Source organism: Cupressus sempervirens, chromosome 2 (assembly GCF_028749045.1).
Source record: "Cupressus sempervirens isolate cs-2001-9-10 chromosome 2, ASM2874904v1, whole genome shotgun sequence".
Lineage (NCBI taxonomy): Eukaryota > Viridiplantae > Streptophyta > Pinopsida > Cupressales > Cupressaceae > Cupressus > Cupressus sempervirens.
Genome location: NC_143119.1, coordinates 774,246,542 through 774,265,002, shown reverse-complemented (window position 1 = coordinate 774,265,002; position 18,461 = coordinate 774,246,542). Strand labels below are relative to the sequence as shown.

Genomic DNA, 18,461 nt, shown 5'->3' with positions numbered 1-18,461 from the left:
CACCTAGAACAACAGCATTTAAAGTTATGAGGGCTGGCTATTATTGGCCAAGTTTGTTTAAGGATGCCCATGCTTGGGTAAGAAAATGTGTCAAATGTGCCATGTTCGCTGGAAAAGAAAAGCTGTCAGCTTTACCATTACAACCCATTCAAGTATAGCAGCCCTTTATGAAGTGGGGAATAGATTTTATTGTAGCAATTAATCCACCCTCAAGTGCAGGGCACAAGTGGGTCCTAGCTATGACAAATTATTTTACCCATTGGACGGAAGCAATAGCCTTGAAGGAGGCTAATGAATCAGCTGTCCTTGCTTTTTATGAAGATATTGTTTGCAGATTTGGGGTACCTGATTCCATTAGTTCAGATAATGCCCTTGCAAAAAAAACTTCCTATTCTGAATACGTATAAAAATAGTATGTATATTCTAAGTGTCCCGATGCAGATCACAGAAAGATAATTTATGAGTGTCACGAGCCCATGCTCGAACCTCATGGAATACGCTTTTAAAAATCACAAAATAGGATAGGAACAGAGGAGAATATTGTCAATGCTCTACAAAATATCAGAGAAGGATGTACAGTTTGGCATTCCACAATAAAATTCATTGCAGACAAATTAGAGTTGAACAAAATGCAGAATCAGCTAATGTTTGTAGGAACTGAAGATGTTTTTCTCAAACTGGAAATAGCAATAAAGGAACCTGTTGAGAAGCTTGAAAAAGATTCATTATTAACTAGAGTTGCTAAATTTAAAGGATTAATATCTAATGACGAAGAGTATGAAGGAAAATCATATGAGGATCTAGTGCAGGGAAATCATCTGCTAAATGATATAAATAATCAGAATACAGTTTTGATCAGACACCAGTGGAATCCATGAACTGTCCCTTATAACAGTTATAGTAAATTGCGTCTTCAAGAGTTTATACAATTAGTTGCTGGAGATTGTTTTGTGGAAGCAAAATGCTGACATAATGCAACAAGTTCACATGTCAAAGAAGATTGTAATTTAAATGCCTGAGTGTGTGCATAAGAAAGTATATTTGGAACTGGTTTGCAATTTATTCCAGCCAGCAAATATAACCATGGCTATAGAACAGTTCTTATTGCAAATAACACATCTGTTATTCCAAATGAAAGGTTAGATCTCATACCTATTACAGCAAATTCGAGGCTATTTTAATGCAAGGGAAGAGACGAAGCAAGCTGGTAACGTTGTCAATGCAATAGTAAAGTCAGTACAGTTTAAATGGCTACCCAAAGGCAATGAATTTGAAAAGCCCTCTACAGACATGTCTAGGAAAAGGCTTATACATCCTTCAACTGCAGTTAAGTCCCTTTCCAGATTTTATTAACATCCTTTGTCAAAAGCAGCAGCAGAGAAGATTGGTGGCACGATTTCTTTTAAAAAAAGCAAATACTCTCAAAATACCAGCAAGAACCCCACTCGGGTTTTGAAAAATGGGGTGTAGTTTCTAAAGTGGTACATGTTGAACCAAAGACGAAACCCAAAGTAATAAATATTAAATGCTGAAAACATACAGAAAGGGCAACAGCAAACCCTCATGGTGTCAGCAAAAAGGCAACAGTAAACCCTTCAAAGAGGCTCCAGCAAATATAACGATGGCTGCAAATGGGAAATACATCATGAAATTACACATAGGAAATCCCACTTGGGTTTTGCGTAAAGAGTGATACAAATATAATTTCCACAAAAAAGCAAAACCTGTATGTCAACATTTCGAATTTGAAATGTATAGGAGGAGCATACCTTTCAAATTCAGTAACAACGGCCATAACCAGAAGACTCAACAAATCCGAATGCACAAAGACGTACCCAGCAAAAGCACAGAGAAGGGGGTGAAGAAACGCACAGAGGGGTTCTGGTTTTCCTTCCCAAACCCTCGTGTTCTCCTTCATAGCAGCGCCTCTCTTCATTTCGCAAGTGTAGGAAGACCAAATGAAGGATATGACATGCTCTTAGGGTTCGAAATGCCCTATATCCATGACACGTCCAAGAAAGGCTTTTGCCTTGTGTTTAATTTTCCCAATATTACAAGCTTTTGATGCCCATGTTATGGCTTTGTGATGCTTAAAAAAAACGACAACTTTACTTACCCTTATCTCAACATTTAGTCATAATAATTATTTGCAAAGTATTTGTTCCTTTTTTTTTAACTTGTTTAAAGTAAAAGTTTCAAATTAAATACTTTTTCTTGCAATAGTATTTCTATTATAATACAATTCATTCTTGTTATTTTAATAAATATTAATTATTCTAATAGAATATTGAGTGATTAAATATTATCACTTAATATTTTATATAAAATAATTAATATTTATTAAAATAAAAAGAATAAATTATTATTTAATAAATATTAAATGCTTTATATTTTATTTACGAAATATAAATCTTTTAATAAATATTATTATGCAAAGAAATAAATATTTAATTTTCTTTTAAAAGGTTAAAAACAGATATTTTGCAAATCATTATAACTAAGTGCTGAGTCATAAAGGTGAGGATTTTTTCTTTAAAGAGTTATTGCAATTTGGAGACTTTTGGGAGTCTTCTTGGAGATGTGATTGCATTTATGAGGGGCAATTATGATGATATTTCAGGCCATACCTTTTGGGCCATTTTGTACACCTTTTGAAGTCTTTTTAAAAGACTCAAGTTTGGCCTTAGGGGCTAAATCCGACCCGGCATTTATGGCTTTCAAAAGGCAGTTGGATGGGGAGGGCATAAGTATGAGTTTGTAACCCATTATTCAGAGGTTCTTTTTCTTCTTTGCCTTACTGTTTTTGTAAGTTTTTCAAACTTCTTGACAGGAGCAGAGACCTTTTTGTAACCCATTATTCAGAGAGATATACAGATTTGTAGCACTTTTGGACAAGAATTTGAGCTCGTGCCTTCTCCCTTTCTGTGTTTGTGTGTCATGTCGATGCCTTCTACAAGATTGTTTCAATCTTTTGCAGGTTGAAAGTTGCATTATAGAGCAATTTTGGATTGTGAGTAATTTATTCTCTTTTTAGAAACTATTATTTTAGCCTTCTTATCAGTTATTGATGCAAGGATTTTGATCATTGAGTTGTGCAAAGGAGTTTCGTTGTTACTAGTTTTATTATGTGTTGGTTATCTACTAGATCTTAAAGATACTTTTTCTGGTGCATCACCCTTAGGATTTAGATTTTTATTTCCTGATATCCTTCTCCCCTTTTCCTCCATCAAAAAGATCTTTTTCAGGTAGTATAGAGTGATTTACCAGATAGGAAGCCGGCCTAGAATCCGGAGATTCATTCCAGCCACAGTTTACCAACAACCTTGGAATGTTTCCATGTTTCTCCAAAAGGTTAAGTTTTCTGCAAACTTAACAGGGTGCAATTTTGGTAGATAACACAAACATAAGAGATAGGCCTTCAAGCACTCATTGTTCAACTTAGTCTATCCATTTGATTGGGGGTGAAATTACGAGCTTGAACAAGCTGAATTTTCAAACGTTATCTGTCAATCCAAAAGTCTCTTGTAAACATAGGATCACAATCACATACTATGATTTTCAGACCCCCATGCAACTTCTAAATAGTATCTATCATCCATAAAGGTTGTCGTTATAATCCTTGCTAAAAATAGGAGTGAGAAAGCACAAAAATGTACATATTTGTGATTCAATCCACAACAACTCTAATGTTTTTTTTAACCTGTAGACATAGACAAAGTGGCAGTTAAATCCATGGATACCTTCTCCCACCCCTAACTTGGAATAGATAATTGTCTCCTCTTTATTTTCTAGCATACTATGCATTTTGCCACAATTATTTGTACATCTCTTTATAGTCCATCCCAAGAGATGTCTTAATATAATCACTTAAGTGAAAAATTGAAAAATAAACTCAACTTAAAAATATAACATAAAGTGCACTGTAGTTACTTTAAGTGAAAATTTAATTGATAAAGTACCTTAGAAACATGACATAAATTGAATTTAAGTTATATTTTTCAAAAAGTGAATGTCAAATTAAAAATATGACATGATATTTTTAATTCATGCAGTTGCATAAAAAAGGTCCACTTTTTGGGCACTAAATTGGTCGTATCTTTTGACTGACAACTCCAATTAAACCCCAAATTAGATCAAATTGAAGGAGAAACTGAAAGTCATGACTTGAGCAAAACCAAAAGACTAAAGACCAAGAAACACACTAAAAAAACGAAGAAAAGGACGATGAAGGCCTCAAAAATCAAGCACAGTCTCAACAAATAGAAAAAGAAAAGGACTTGACAAAAGCCTTCAGTAGAAGAATTTGCTACGTAAATTGGAGTTGATTGATTGATCAATGTTAAGCAATCAAATAACAAATTCAACATAGAGAAATGCGAAACTAGTTTGAAAAAGTTTCATACTATTACCTGCATTTTGTGGTCACAAAATGCAAGACAACATGATTGATTGAGAAAGGAAGTTTATATTATTGCTGCCAGCAAACACAAAAGCTATACATTGATGCATATGCCATACAGATGGAGACAAAAATTAGTCTAAACAAAAGCCAATGTCAAAGTAGCAGTGATAAAATATTTTGTGGAAGTCAAAAGTAATACAGCAAAGACGTCTTCATTAAAGAAAGAAACAATTTATTGATCATAGGTTTCCAAATTGATCACATTTATAAAGCCATGATGGAGATGGTAGTGTAAAGGGGCAAGGTATTCTCAGCAAGGAGATTATATGATATCATCTTCAGCAAAAACAATAAAAAGTTAGATATTAGAAGTGATGGATAAATAAAAAGAAAAATTATGGACGATATTTTTTTGATGAGAATGAAACTTAATAAGAAGCCTGATAATCAGAATGGTCAAAGGGTGTGATTATAGTAAAAGTGCAATTGAGAATATGGTGTTCTTGGAAGTTCTGAATTTTAAACCAAAATTAAAACAAGCGATTTGTGAAAGGAAATGTCTTTTCATGTTTGAAAGTTCACACCGTCTTATGGGTAAGATATAAAAAGGATTATGTCATTTGAAAAAAAAAAGGTCTGAAGATAGAGAAATAATAAGAGGATAATAAAAGAAATATATAATCGAATTTTTAATCTGATATATATGTTCATATAGAAGACGTGTGAATGTAAATAAGAAGAATATGTGAGTCAGTAAAGTGAAGTGTAAAGAAGAGAAGTCAAATGTAAGTAAGGTATAAAAAGAGTAAAGAGAAATTAAATAATTAGATTGAAAATCTGATATACATTTATGTGTGTGTGTGTGTGTTTAAAGAGTACATATCTTTATCTGACTTCTGTAAAGGGAAAAGAGAGTATAAATTTATACACATAAGAAGAGAAAAGTGTGAAATAAAATATCCATCATTAGTTGAGTAAGCAATATTAACAAGTTGGAAAAGAAGTTTGAGAGCAGTGTGTTGGTGCTCACAAAGATAACAGTGGTAGTTGGCGCTTCCAATAGGTCGGAGCCTATGAAGTGTGGGAGTTGGAGCTTCCAATGAGTTGGTGCTCATAAACATAGCGGTTGGAGCCTCTAGTAGGTCGTAGCCTACAAAACTTTGTAAAAGAACAATTTATATAAGAAAGCATTTATTTGTTGTTTTCTCCCTCATTGGAGTTCCACATAAATCTTTGTGTTATTGTGTTAATGTGCATAAGTGTTCATTTCAGCATTTGAAGTTAATTGTTTGGATAAAAGTTTAAATTGTCAAATTTGTTAATATATTGAATCCCCCCCCCCCCCTTCCCTCTCAATATATTCATGTGCTCTTCAGTTTGTGCGCAGTTTCGAAGGTGGAAGACCCTCTGTATTCTTCTTGTCACAGTTTTGGTGGTTTAGTGCCACCCTATCCCACCATTGGAGATATCGTTCAAATATCTCACTTGTGCACCAAATCTGTTGGTCGTCATCACTCAACGACTGATATGTGTTTGCTCAATTATTGTCCAATGTGCATGTAACTTTAAAGTATTGTTGGATCTGAGAATATTATTTGTGTCACTGGAGTTGGCGACAATCAATTAGGATGTTTATGCATTCAGGAGCTCTATTGTTTGTGTGTGCGGATCCATTAATTGGTATTCAACAATTTAATCTATCTGTACATGTTGCATTTGATCTTTGGGGGATAATTTGTGTGCGACTAGGAATTAATAATATCCCCGTATGCAATGACACTATTGTGCCAACATGCTCATTTCCCCTCACCCAACCATACAACAACATCACACTTTCACACCATAACTTGCCTCCTCTATGACCGTACAACCTACCTCCATATTTCCTAAAAATTGCACCAACTGCATGCCTACTGCCATCATAGCCATACGACCCTATCTTGTATGACCAATTTTGAGACCATACATCCAAGTTAGAAACCAATACACCAAGTCACAACCAAACCGTACGCTTGCGAGGTTGCTATTCGCCAAGTGGCCTCATACACCGTATGGTCCGCTCTTCTCTTGTTGTATGTCCATGCTCTTGCAAGCATAGGGAGTCCGCGTTCACACAGTGCTTTCCATTGGTACATCAAAGACTTCCTTTGAATAGTTTCCCTTGATCACCTCTCTCAAGTGCTTCCCTTGGGTACTTTCCCTCAGGTGCTTTCCTTTAAGTGCTTTCCTTTGGGTACTTCCCTCGGGTGCTTCCCTCAAGTGCTTCCCTCAAGTGTTTCCCTCGGGTGCATCCCTTAGGTACTTTCCCTCACGTGCTTCCCTAGTGTACTTTCCCTCAGGTCCTTCCCTAGGGTACTTTCCCTCAGTTTCGTCCCTCGAGTACTTTACCTCAGGTGTTTCCCTAGGGTGCTTTCCCTTTGATACTTCCCTCTGGTACTTTTTCTCGTGTTCCTTCCCTCAGATGTTTTCCCCTAGGGTACAGCGGTACATAAAGTGCGCTGGAAAATTGAAGTGCATCGTTAGGTTCATTACAATCCTAATTGAATCTATCTCCTCTTTGTTAAGAGTTATTTTCTGGGATGTAGGAATTCTAGCCTCAACCACACACTTCTATAACCCTATCATGATGTGACAATAAATTATTCAAAATAAATATAAATAAGCTGATATTTTAGCATAACTTATCGTAGTCTAATGCTTGATTTGGTGAATAGATATTGAAGAAATTTTATCTTTTGCAACCTTGGTAGAAAATTTGGTAAAAACCCTAATTTTGGATAATTTTACTTTAAACTTGTTTCAAATAACCTCAAATTCATATCATAGTAGCTTCATTGTGTCCTTGATCAACCCTCCTATTTTCAAAAAGGAGTTGCAAATTTGAGAGTGAGATACCCTTTATGATCCAACCTAAATTAGAAGCAATCGGCTTGTTTCTTGCCTTAGACATGCCAATATTATGCTCTAATACCAATTTCAATGAAATTGCTTGTTCAAATATGCTACAAATACTTCATAATAATATGACATACTCCAAAAGTATCCATTAAGAACAAAATCTACAGTATAATGATGATAAACTTATTAGGTGGATATTTTGCAATCGACAGTTTTGGGTAAAATTCAGTTGCAAAATAGGATAACCAGCCACAGTGTGTGAGATAGAGTCTCTCCTACCTTAAAGGGAAGGTTCCCCCTTCTCACCGTTCCTTGGATCAACTCAAGGTAAGTAAGAAGTTGAGAGATTTTGTAAAGGGTGTTACCAATATTCTTTCCTCTTAGCTTTTAGGAAAGAATCCACTTAGCCATAGAGCGAGTAATGGGCATGGTGAAATCTCTAACTACACTTTTATCTAAAAGCTGAAAACGGTGATACCGATAAATCAACACTAACTCAAAGACTATCTGAAAGTGTACCGATTTGACTCTAAGTCCAGTTGTGATTCTATATGAATAAGCTTTACTAATAGGGCACAAAGGCTTCCAAAAGTAAAGATATCCTAATTATTTTTGTGAATCAAGAAAGAGATATAAGCTACAGACAAAGCTTCTAGTCTATATATCTCTACAATTGTTCCTAGTCAAAGCTCCAGCTCCATTTTCTTCCCAACTCTTTTAACACTCAATTATCAAGAACACAAGATCACATGAATCAAAGATAACATATGCAAATCATAGACAAAGCATCTAATTTGCACAAGTAACAATTGCACTCAATCAAAGTTCATTTTCAATTGCTCCTTTGTATTCACTTTTCTATCAAAATAGTGCTACACAATCAAAGTTTTGCCAACACAATTTCTCCAGAGCTCTCTTGCATACAATAAAATATGATTTTACAATAAGAGGTCACTCCTTTATATTGGCAAAGGAGTTGAGAAAAAGATGGAGGAAAAAATGGGAGCAACTCAACCAACTTTGACATAGTTTAACTAAAAGAGAATTATTGGGTTACATGCAACTCGCATTACATGTAATTACGTCCTTTCATGCAATGCATCCTCTTTGATCTACAAACAAAATAATAATCTTAAAGATTGTTCTTTAGTGCCTTGAATTTGATGATAACATCATGCACTGTAAGAAGATCAGAAATCTCCATTGTCTTTGATATTGCCTCTATTCTTACTGCATCTGCATATGCTATTTGCACAACCTTGGAATTTTCCGCCACAAACTCTTGCAAGTGTTTTGCCAAAGATTTATGAGAAGCAAATTTGTTCATTGTGTGAGAACCAAAATCCTCAGAATCTAAATCAGCATTGACCTTGATTGTATATTCTGAAGTCATTCTTTCAACTGTAATCAGATTACCGTGTTCATCAAGAATCTGACATCCCATTTTCTCTAAATCACTTGTGATCCCTATTTCTATTGCATGGCAATCTCCAAGGGCTGCCTGCAACTTTGTTATCAGTTTTCTCAGTGCTTCTTCTTTGTAGCCCATAAGTCCTTGATATCTTAAAAACATTTCATAGGATGGGAGAATGTCACATGTAACCATAGTATCTAGATAGAACTTAACAATCTCGTCTCAGTCAGTAAGAATCCCTTACAAATCATTAGCTTCTTGAGTCAAGGAGGAAATCAAATCTTGTTCCATCTCATCCATGTCTTTGATATGCCTAAGGACTTTAACAATATCTGTATCAACTTGGACTCCTTCAGAAATAACTTCTCCTACCCACGACTTGGCAGCTTCAACTATCCTTTTCTCCCTAGATGTCACAGACACAACAATAGCATTTTGAGAAGATTGTTGCCGAATAACTTCATTTAAACGAGCAACCTCATGTTTTCGTGGTTACTCTTTGATACATTGGCAAGTGCATCTTGAGCATCCTATAAGAAACTAAGTCGTGACTGCTTTCCGATCTCTACTTTGGTGAACTTGTAATCAGAACGGGTAAGTTCTTCAACAGGTTTATCCACCACTGGCTCAGCAATCTCCACAAACTTGGTTTTTTCTGAATCAACAATGATCCTTGAAACAATCTCATCTTTCAAAGATTTAGACTTAGCTTTCTTTACAGGAAGGTTATCTGGGGGTACGACCACTTTCCTTCTCTTGATTGTGATCTTGCTTAACCATGCAGGCAAGTTGAAACTTTCATCTATGGAAGCAGGTATAGTGGAGACCATTGGTATTGATCCTAATTGTATCTCCGTTGTAACTGAGCAAGATTTAGTTTGCACAGTTGAATTCATAGGTACATGACAAGAGCATTCTATCATGAACAATTCAAACCTATTAGAGACGTATGAAGTTGAGAAGCTGATGCAGGAGCATCCAGAGGTATAAGGGCAATCCTGTGTCACCCAAAAAAATGTACTTAGACTTAGTTTCTGGATACCCATTTGGGTCAAATAAAGGTTCCAACTCTCACAATTCCACTATCAGTGTGTTTGAAAATCCCGAAAAAATAGGAGCATGCAATTGGGCCATCATTTTGGTAAACTAGAAGGTGTGAATTGGCCAGATGAATGTAATTGTGATTTAGAGCATTCCAGAAAAAGAATCAGGTCAAAAGGCCCCACGGTTTGAAAGTTATTGCAGTTTTTCGGGTTTTGGAGACCTCCTAAGAATGCTTCAAAGCCAGGTTAGGGGCATTAAATGACCTCAAAAAGGGCTGAAAAATGGGGGACGAGCGAAGCTAGTCCATAGGGCTATAGAGCGCTTCGAGAGCTTTTCGAAAATGTAAACGGTTCGTCAATCGGAGCTACAATTCAAAAGTTATGCCTCCCGGAAGTTCGGTTACCGTTTCTGGATTCTTCTAGATTTGCACCGACTTCTAACGCAGCTTCTGGAACCTTCTATTTGGTCGGTGGTTGCCTACTAGCACTTTCTAGAATGTACTCCTAGTCCTTAACCCTCTGGGGTCTATTTAAGGAGATATCTGGCATTGTAAAAGGCAGTTCAGAGTGGAGTTTGAGAGGAGGTACTGAAAGGAGAAATTATCTCCAGATTTATGCTATTGTAAGCCCTTAGGGCATGTTTTAAAGTTTATTTTCCTGTACTGTTTGTACTAGCTTATTCTCTCAATTAATATAATTTTCTTTCTTCTGTTGTGTCCATTTGCTCTTGGGTTGTGTCCCCATCAGAAGCTTGACCTTCTACGAGAGTTGGAAAATCTTTGAATACACTTCCCAAATGTTCATATTGTTCATTTGATAAAATGGGAGGAGCTTCTGAAGATATAGGAAGAGCCAATGTATTGACTTGTGAAATCGGGATGAAAGGTGTGAAAATAGTGGAAAATGAATCCACATCATCATCTATCTCATCTAAAAAAGATGCTTCCTGCATGGATGGTTCCTGAGTTTGTGCAGGTCTTGGGGGAGATATGATCATAACTTCTTCTTTCTCCTCATTTTCTTCATCAAGTTCTTCCTCTGATTCTTGAACTGGTTCAAGGATCTGAGATGATTTAAGTCCTTTTCAACCCTAAAAGTGGAACGCATAAGAATGTGTGTGAATGAAAACTCTTAACTTCAAAAAGTGACTTGGGCTTTCAAGATGTCAATGCACGGAAAGTGGATTACATGTATATGCAACATGTAATGAGGAACAGAAAGTGAGATGCATGAAAATGGAGGATGAGCTCACATGTAAGTGCGTGTGAAAGATGAGATGAAATGTGTTATGACAAGGAAAATGGAATTACATGTATTTTGCTCATGAATTGTAAGTGCATATGGAAGGAATGAATGCATTATGTCTTGAGGCGAAGTAAGCTTTTATAAACATCTTTGAGAAAAGGTGAATTCCAAGTACATGGGAAAACATGCCCATGACATTTTTTGACCTTTTAAAAGTAACTTTCAGTTAAAAACGGGTTGTCAAGATGCGATTATATGTAAAAGACGTTTTATGTAACCATGACATTGGATTGGGTGCGGAAAGTAAGATGAGTGAAAATGAAAATGGAGATGAGATTACATGTACATATGGATGATAGATGGAAATACATGTAATCAAATGTGAAGAATGAGATGTGTTATGACGTGGAAAGATGGAAATGATGCTCTTGCATGAAATGGAAGGTCGAGTGAAAGAAACATGCTCAAGTTCTTGGGAAAGAACTTGCAACTTCTTCAAAATGAAGAAAAACCAAAATGCAAACATGTAAAACATAAAAACAAACTCAAAAGAAAAACGTACCTTTGGTAAAAAACTCAAATATGTCAACAAGCAAGCAACTTCAATATGAAAATTTGAATTTGGAGTTAGGGAAAAAATCAAAAACATGAAAATGAACCATTTCATCATTTTTAAAGGAAAAATGCACTTTTCATGGCATCTAAATCAACAAGTGTAAAGCATCAAGCTAAAACATGCATAAAATCAGCAAGATAAGCATGAATTAATTAGCAAGAAGGAAAATGTCCACTTGATGATTGTGTGCCAAAAATGGAGGAGAAAGAAACTCCAACTTTGAAAAATTCTCAAACAAACTTGGATATCTTCAACCTTGTAATGATGAAATCAAAATGAGCATCGAATGAGGCATTTTTCATGCCCAATCCCAAAAACGTGCCCTAGAAATCCTCCCAACTCCAATGTTTTTAATTAAATGCAAGATAATGAGATGTTTTTGGAGAAAAATGTGATTCAAATCTTCACTTTCATGAGTTGTTTTTAGCATTGAAATGCAAGAATGTCCTTTCCAATGGCAATAACATGGGCATTCATCACAAAAGGCCTCTTCTAGATACAAAAACGTGATCTAGAAAGGGAAAAATCTGGGCATTTTTTGGCCAAAACGCGCCCTAGAATGGAATCAAAAAAGACATTTTTTGCATGGGAATGCAACGTTTGATGCATGGGAACACCTGCAAATGCAAAAACGACCCTATAGAGAAGATCTTCTTGATTTGGATTGAAGAGATTTGAAGGTTCCAAGTAAAAACAGTTTCTTGGAGGGCAAATGCTGAACTTTTTCTTTCAATCTTCAAAAATGGGTTCTAGAGAGGCAAATGCATGCTCTTGAAAGCAAATCACACCTTTTAGGTGCAATTACATGTTTTAAAAAACTTGCAATGAGCTTCCTTTAGCCAAAACGCACCTTTTAGGTGCAATTACATATTCTAAAAATATATGCCTTTTGATCGAAAATGGGTTTTTGGGATGCATATACATGTTCCACAAGCAAAACACACTTTTTAGGTGCAAACACATGTTTTAAAAACAAAAACTTGCAATGACAACCTCCAAGGCAAAATGCACCTTTTAGGTGCCTTTACATATAAAATGCATGTCTCAACTTTTTGATGCCTTTGCATGTTTTAAATGCACTTACATGCATTCCCTTTCAAAATTGCACCTTTTAGGTGCAATCGCATATTTTTTATGAAATATGCTTGTAGACATGTTGAAAACAACTTAAGTGATGAATTAAGCACAAGTTAATTTGATTTTTGATGAAATATTACTAAATTGGGCTGTAAATAATAGTTACACTATCATATTAAAAATATAATGTGCAAATATCGTTTTAAAAATAATATTTGCTAGAGCATTTGATTTGAAAATAAAAAATTAAATCAAACTATATAGTTAATATAGTCACTTAAATGAAAAATCAAAAAACAACTCAACTAAAAAATATAACATAAAGTGCATTATTGTTACTTTAAGTGAAAAATCAAAATGATAAAGTCACTTAAAAACATAACATAAAGTGAATTTAAGTTATATTTATCAAAAAGTGAATGTCCAATTAAAAATATAACATTATATTTTTTATTTGTGCAGTTATATCAAAAATGACCACTTTTTGGGCACTAGATTGGTCATATCTTATGATTGCCAACTCCGATTAAGCCCAAGATAGATCAAATCGAAGGAAAACCGAAAGCAATGACTTGAGCAAAACCAAAGGACTAAAAACCAATAAACACACACTCAAAAACAAAGAAAAAGAGGTTAAAGGCCTCAAAAATCAATCATAGACTCGACAAACAAAAAAACAAAAAATACCTAACGAAAGCCTTCAGTAAAAGAATTTGTTACATTCAATTGGAGTTAATTGATCAATCAATATTAACCAATTAAATAACAAATTCAACTCAGAGAAATGTGAAACTAGCTTGAAAAAGTTTCATACTATTACCTACATTTTGTCACCACAAAATGCAATATAACAAAACTAACCACTACCTCCTCTATATATATATATATATATATGACAAACTTCTGCCACCTAGGCTGACCTAACTACCCATGTAAGACTATATAATGTATTGTTCCCATCATAAAATAAATATTTAATCAAACCTTTGTTAATGGGTCAATTGATTTAGTATATCTCGGACCCATTTTTATTTAATTGTTTCTGTAGGTAGGTGTAGCCGTCAACTTTCTTTGTAAACCCTTGAAAAGTTTACCCCATGGGTATTTAAGCACAGCATGTAGGTAGTAGTTATGTGATTTGGATTATTTCTTTGTACTGCGAATTCCTGTTGGAGTTCTGTTTTGTCTACTATTTCGAAAGTGAAAGATTTCCCTACTTGGCTATTCCAGTTTCGGTGGGAGTGAACCCTCACCCTATTCCGTCTTTGTATTACTTACTCAAATCTGGCACATCTATGCACCATCTTTGTTTGCAAATACATATATTTGTATCTATCTTCAATTGGTTTTCAATACTTGTACTAGCATTATTTGATGTTTTTGGCGAATATAAGCAACTTGTACTGGTAGCTCAGAGCACAGCTTAATCTGTGACAAAGCAACTCACAACATCCTTCTCCCTCACCATGACGACACTCGCTTCCGTACCCCTCCAAACTCCATTGTGCAAAATACACTCTCATACTGTACGGTATCCACTCTATTCGTACAATTCCCATTCATACTGTATGGACACTTCCATCAGCTTAGATCGTACGGCCATACACATACCATACAGCCAGACATATTCCATACAGCCATTTGAACACCCTATTGTATGGCCTCCAACCAGTCGTATGTTCATCTACACTCCATACCGTATGGCCTCCAACTAAGCCATACAGCAATCATTTCCTTCACTCCCAGGCCATATGGCCAACTAGCCAACTTGTTCTAACTATACAGTCACCTAAATATCAGCGTACAGCCAATTTGTGCTCCGAGTTTGGGCTTTTAACAAGCAACGTTGGGAACGGAACATTACATATAAATGATCATATAATTTAAATAAAGGATTATACTTGCCACAAGATAACTACACAAATCCCACTATAATCTGTCAGTTAAGAGCATAGCATATAGTGGCATAATATGTATGGAATCCATGCCCCTTTATTGTTAGATTTTTCATCGGGAAAAGAAAACTAAGACCTAATGCTTAGAAATAGCCACAATACTATTGCTTTATCAAAGATTAAAAAATGAAATAAATTGATTAATGCTATTCTATTGAAAGCGAGTTTTAAAATGCAAAGGTGATGAGGGCATTTAGAACAAATGCAAAGTGAGAGGAGGTATTACCTTATCCAATAAGAAGTGCAACTCTTCTTTCTTCAAGAATGGCAAGGGTGACTTCTATGGAAGAGTGTGATACCACATATCATATGATTATACTTTGATTAACCTAAGAAAGCCAAACTAGGAGTAAGAACATACATAATAAACTAGTAAGTAAAATAAAATGATAAAAACTTGCAGCAACATTCATAATATTTAAAATACATCCATATTATATAGACAGGCTTTGTTCAATCGTAGAAAGTATGACAAAATGTCAAATATCTCTAGACTTATCTCATATTTTCATTAGATCTTCCTTGTAATTATCTCTTATTTTGTTATTATCTATATTATTTCAATTTTTAACCACCCTACATGTGCACTTAGCCTGGTTCACTCCCTCATTCCCTGCATGTTAGTTAGATGAGGGATTTAAATTACTGGGTTCTCACTGCCTGCATGTAAGTTAGAAGGATTACATTCTGGAGTTTCACCAGGGTTGAATGTAAGTTACAGAATTAGTGCTAGAAAGATAACAGAAAGATGCATGCATTTTTGCTCTTTGGTCAAGGTCTGGAAAGCCTTTAAGACTTATGAGCGATATAAGATTTTGAGTAATTGGTTTTTCTTGTTGTTCATGTGTTGAAACCAGCAATTTGAAACAACTTAGAAATCAGAACTTAAGACACGTGCTGCTAATTGTTTACCGCATAGATTAAATGATTAATGCACACAGACAATGAACAAGAACAGCAACAACAGTACTTCTTTTATCATTCGCATATGCCAAGAGATTACATGCAGAGCATAAGATGCTTTACAATGATTCCAGACGGGGCATAAATACTTTCCGCTGAACCTTCTCGTAGGGGTCCATCAGCTACAAAACAATCCTATTCTACCCATTTGCTACAAAATCTTTACCGACAACATGAACCCATCAGCTACACAGTTTTTACCAACGACATCATCCCCCCCAAAAGAAAAAGTCGTCTTCGGGCGACAATTACAAAATATATTCCAGACAATTTAACAAATAAAATACATTAACTGACTGACTACAACAAGATAGATCACTTCCACATTCGTCCTATGCCTGCACAAAACTAGTCTCCAACCCACGATGCATCAACTAACACAATATTGGTTCCTTCGCTGACCTTGATAGCCACCCCTGCTGCTTTCTCTGCTTCCAACACCTGGGTACCCTGAGCCAAGTGTCGCTGAACTGCCTTCAACTGGATGATCAACTCCTCCAGAGCTCTCTATGCATCCACCAAGACAGCTTCCCGTCCAACATTTACTCCAAGTGCCTCTGGTACGCAGACACTCCATGCTTACAGCAGCTCCAGGTCTCATCAACTAGTCACACTTCCCACGACTGATAACCGCAACAACTAGGGATCTAGGGGGTAGCGCCCTAGGTGTGCTCCTTGTCGCAATACAGGGTGGGGTCGAGGGGCAACGCCACTCGCCGCCAAGACCAAATTAGCACTCCGAAACTCACACAAAGCTGCATGGAACACACTATTTCTGTCATTTTCTTTCAATTCCACACTCTTTCTAGCAACTGCTTATGTCTACCCTTCCCTTTGGCATCATGCATTACTCATTTCGAACAGTTTCAATTTGTCGTCTTTTTTTTTTTTTTTGTTGCTCCTCTGCTCGTTCGTTGTTGTGCCTCTTTCATCTGTTCTGCCTCTCTATTACTCCTAACTACTCTGATGCTTTTGCCTTTTGCCTTCCTATGGATAATATGCCCCAAAATATATATTTCCCAGTTGCTTTTTTTTCTTTCCCACAAGCCACGAAGGATATAGGCAACCCGTGGAAGAGGAGTTTAAGCCACGGGGGACCAAAGAAGACCCGGTAACATAAATCCGTGGGCACACACTTATGACTTCTCCGAGAGCGAAGATGTTTACTCTGCGGGGATAAAAATCTGAACGTCTGCGGGAGAATATAAACTTCAAGCTGCAGCCACAAAAAGCTACCCGCGAAAAGGAGATGAAGGCATGGGAAAAACCATCCACGAAAGGCAGGAAAACACCCACGGGGAAGCAAGGCATCCGCGAGGGATAGAAAAGCGTCCACGGAAAATGTGAAGCCGCGACCAACCACTTGTCCGCAGAAAACAATAGGAGGAAATACCACACCGTGGAACAATTAAGAAGGCATCCGCGATGGGCACGGCGAAGTTCGTGGAAAGACAAAGAACAATGATGGAAAAACATCCGCGAGAGCAACAGACATCTGCGGAAGAACACAACACACGCAAGGTTAAGACAACCCATAGGAAACAAGCTCCACCACGGCCTCATTCGTGGAAAGATGTCCGCGGACCCACCAGCGGGAAGTCCTATCTGCGGGAGTGGGTGTCCGCAGGATATCTCTGCTTTTTTGCTTTTGCTCTTTTTTTTCATAGTAACCTCAATCTCCTTCTCTGATTCAGTTTGCTGCAACTCCATTTTTTTTGCAGTTGACTCATCGGCCTCAGCAACCTCTAATATTTTCTTCACCGTCTGTAGTTCTCCTTTTACTTTCTTCGCTTGCTTTCTTTTCTTACTCTTCTTACGCTTGGCCTCAATTTTTTTCTCCACCATTTCATTGATCTCCATTTTCTCCGAGAGCTCTTGCTTTGTCACTATTTTCACAGTAACCTCGATCTCCTTCTCTGATTCATTCTACTGCAGCTCCACTTTTTTCGAAGTTGACTCATCAGCCTCATCTCTCAAATTCATGGTTTGCAGTGTGGCTTCGTTGTATTTGATGGTCTCCCCTTCAATGAATACATGAGCAAGTGTCTCATCCAGCGGCGTATCCCCCTCTTTTATTTCTCTTAATTCTCTTGGAAACTCATCTCCGTCATGGCCTTCTTCTATTGTCATTACATTGCAGCTCTGGAACAGTTCGTAGTCCTCTATTTGCCAGTGGTAGAGACCATTGACCGAATCCAAATCGTCATCTATTGATCCTCCTTCCAACCACAGGACTCCCTCCTAATCCAGTTCCATACGCTAACTCCCTTCATCTTCCTCTTCGGAATCTGATGACAAAGCTTCTTCTCCCACCATCTGAGTGTGCAAATCAATAACGAATTTCCTCCCTTTGCTTTCACGTGATTAAGTGTTTTTCTTCCAATCATGTTTAACTTTGGCTTGAACAAGCCATCTGCAGCCCAAGATGGAGTCGTATCTGTTTCTCTTCAACGGAATCACGATGAAGTCCAGCAGGAACAGTTGCATGCCAATTGTCACCGGTTGCACCATCAGAACGCCGAGAGGTTTTATGCCATGTTGGTCTGCTATCAACAACTAAAATGTAGGAGGCCACAACGTCGGCTGTCCCAGCTTCCTCCAGGTGTCCTCGGGTAAGACATTTACACTAAATCCTTCGTCGACTATTGTGTTTCTCAGCACACTTCCTAGAATCCCCATCTCAACGACCGCTGGATGTCGTCCGGATGCAAGGGCGAGCAACATTGGGTCTTCTCCACTGGCAGCAATTTCCTTCCCTCTTCTTGGTTCTCCTGGTAACTTGGCAGTTGGCACGATATTTGTGAGTGTCAATCGGAGCTGAGGCATTGTGAGCAACAGATCGCCTATT

General features: G+C 36.8%; 1 protein-coding gene and 1 long non-coding RNA gene across 6 annotated transcripts in view; one reads left to right on the top strand and one right to left on the bottom strand.

The window, feature by feature from the left end:
• LOC149575764 (uncharacterized) overlaps window positions 1-14,979 on the bottom strand; it is a 197,121-nt gene extending 182,142 nt beyond the window's left edge. For 2 of the 4 annotated variants that reach the window (XR_016360228.1, XR_016360229.1), the window contains exon 1: window positions 14,877-14,979. This is a non-coding gene — a long non-coding RNA (uncharacterized LOC149575764). Of the gene's footprint in view, window positions 1-1,540; window positions 1,626-1,769; window positions 2,047-14,876 lie in introns of those variants that run through there. The other 2 variants (XR_016360226.1, XR_016360227.1) reach the window with 2 other exon arrangements.
• The window catches only part of NSH3 (inosine-uridine preferring nucleoside hydrolase family protein), a 238,367-nt gene that overhangs the window by 207,962 nt on the left and 11,944 nt on the right, over window positions 1-18,461 (top strand). The gene's annotated exons all lie outside the window — the stretch shown is intronic.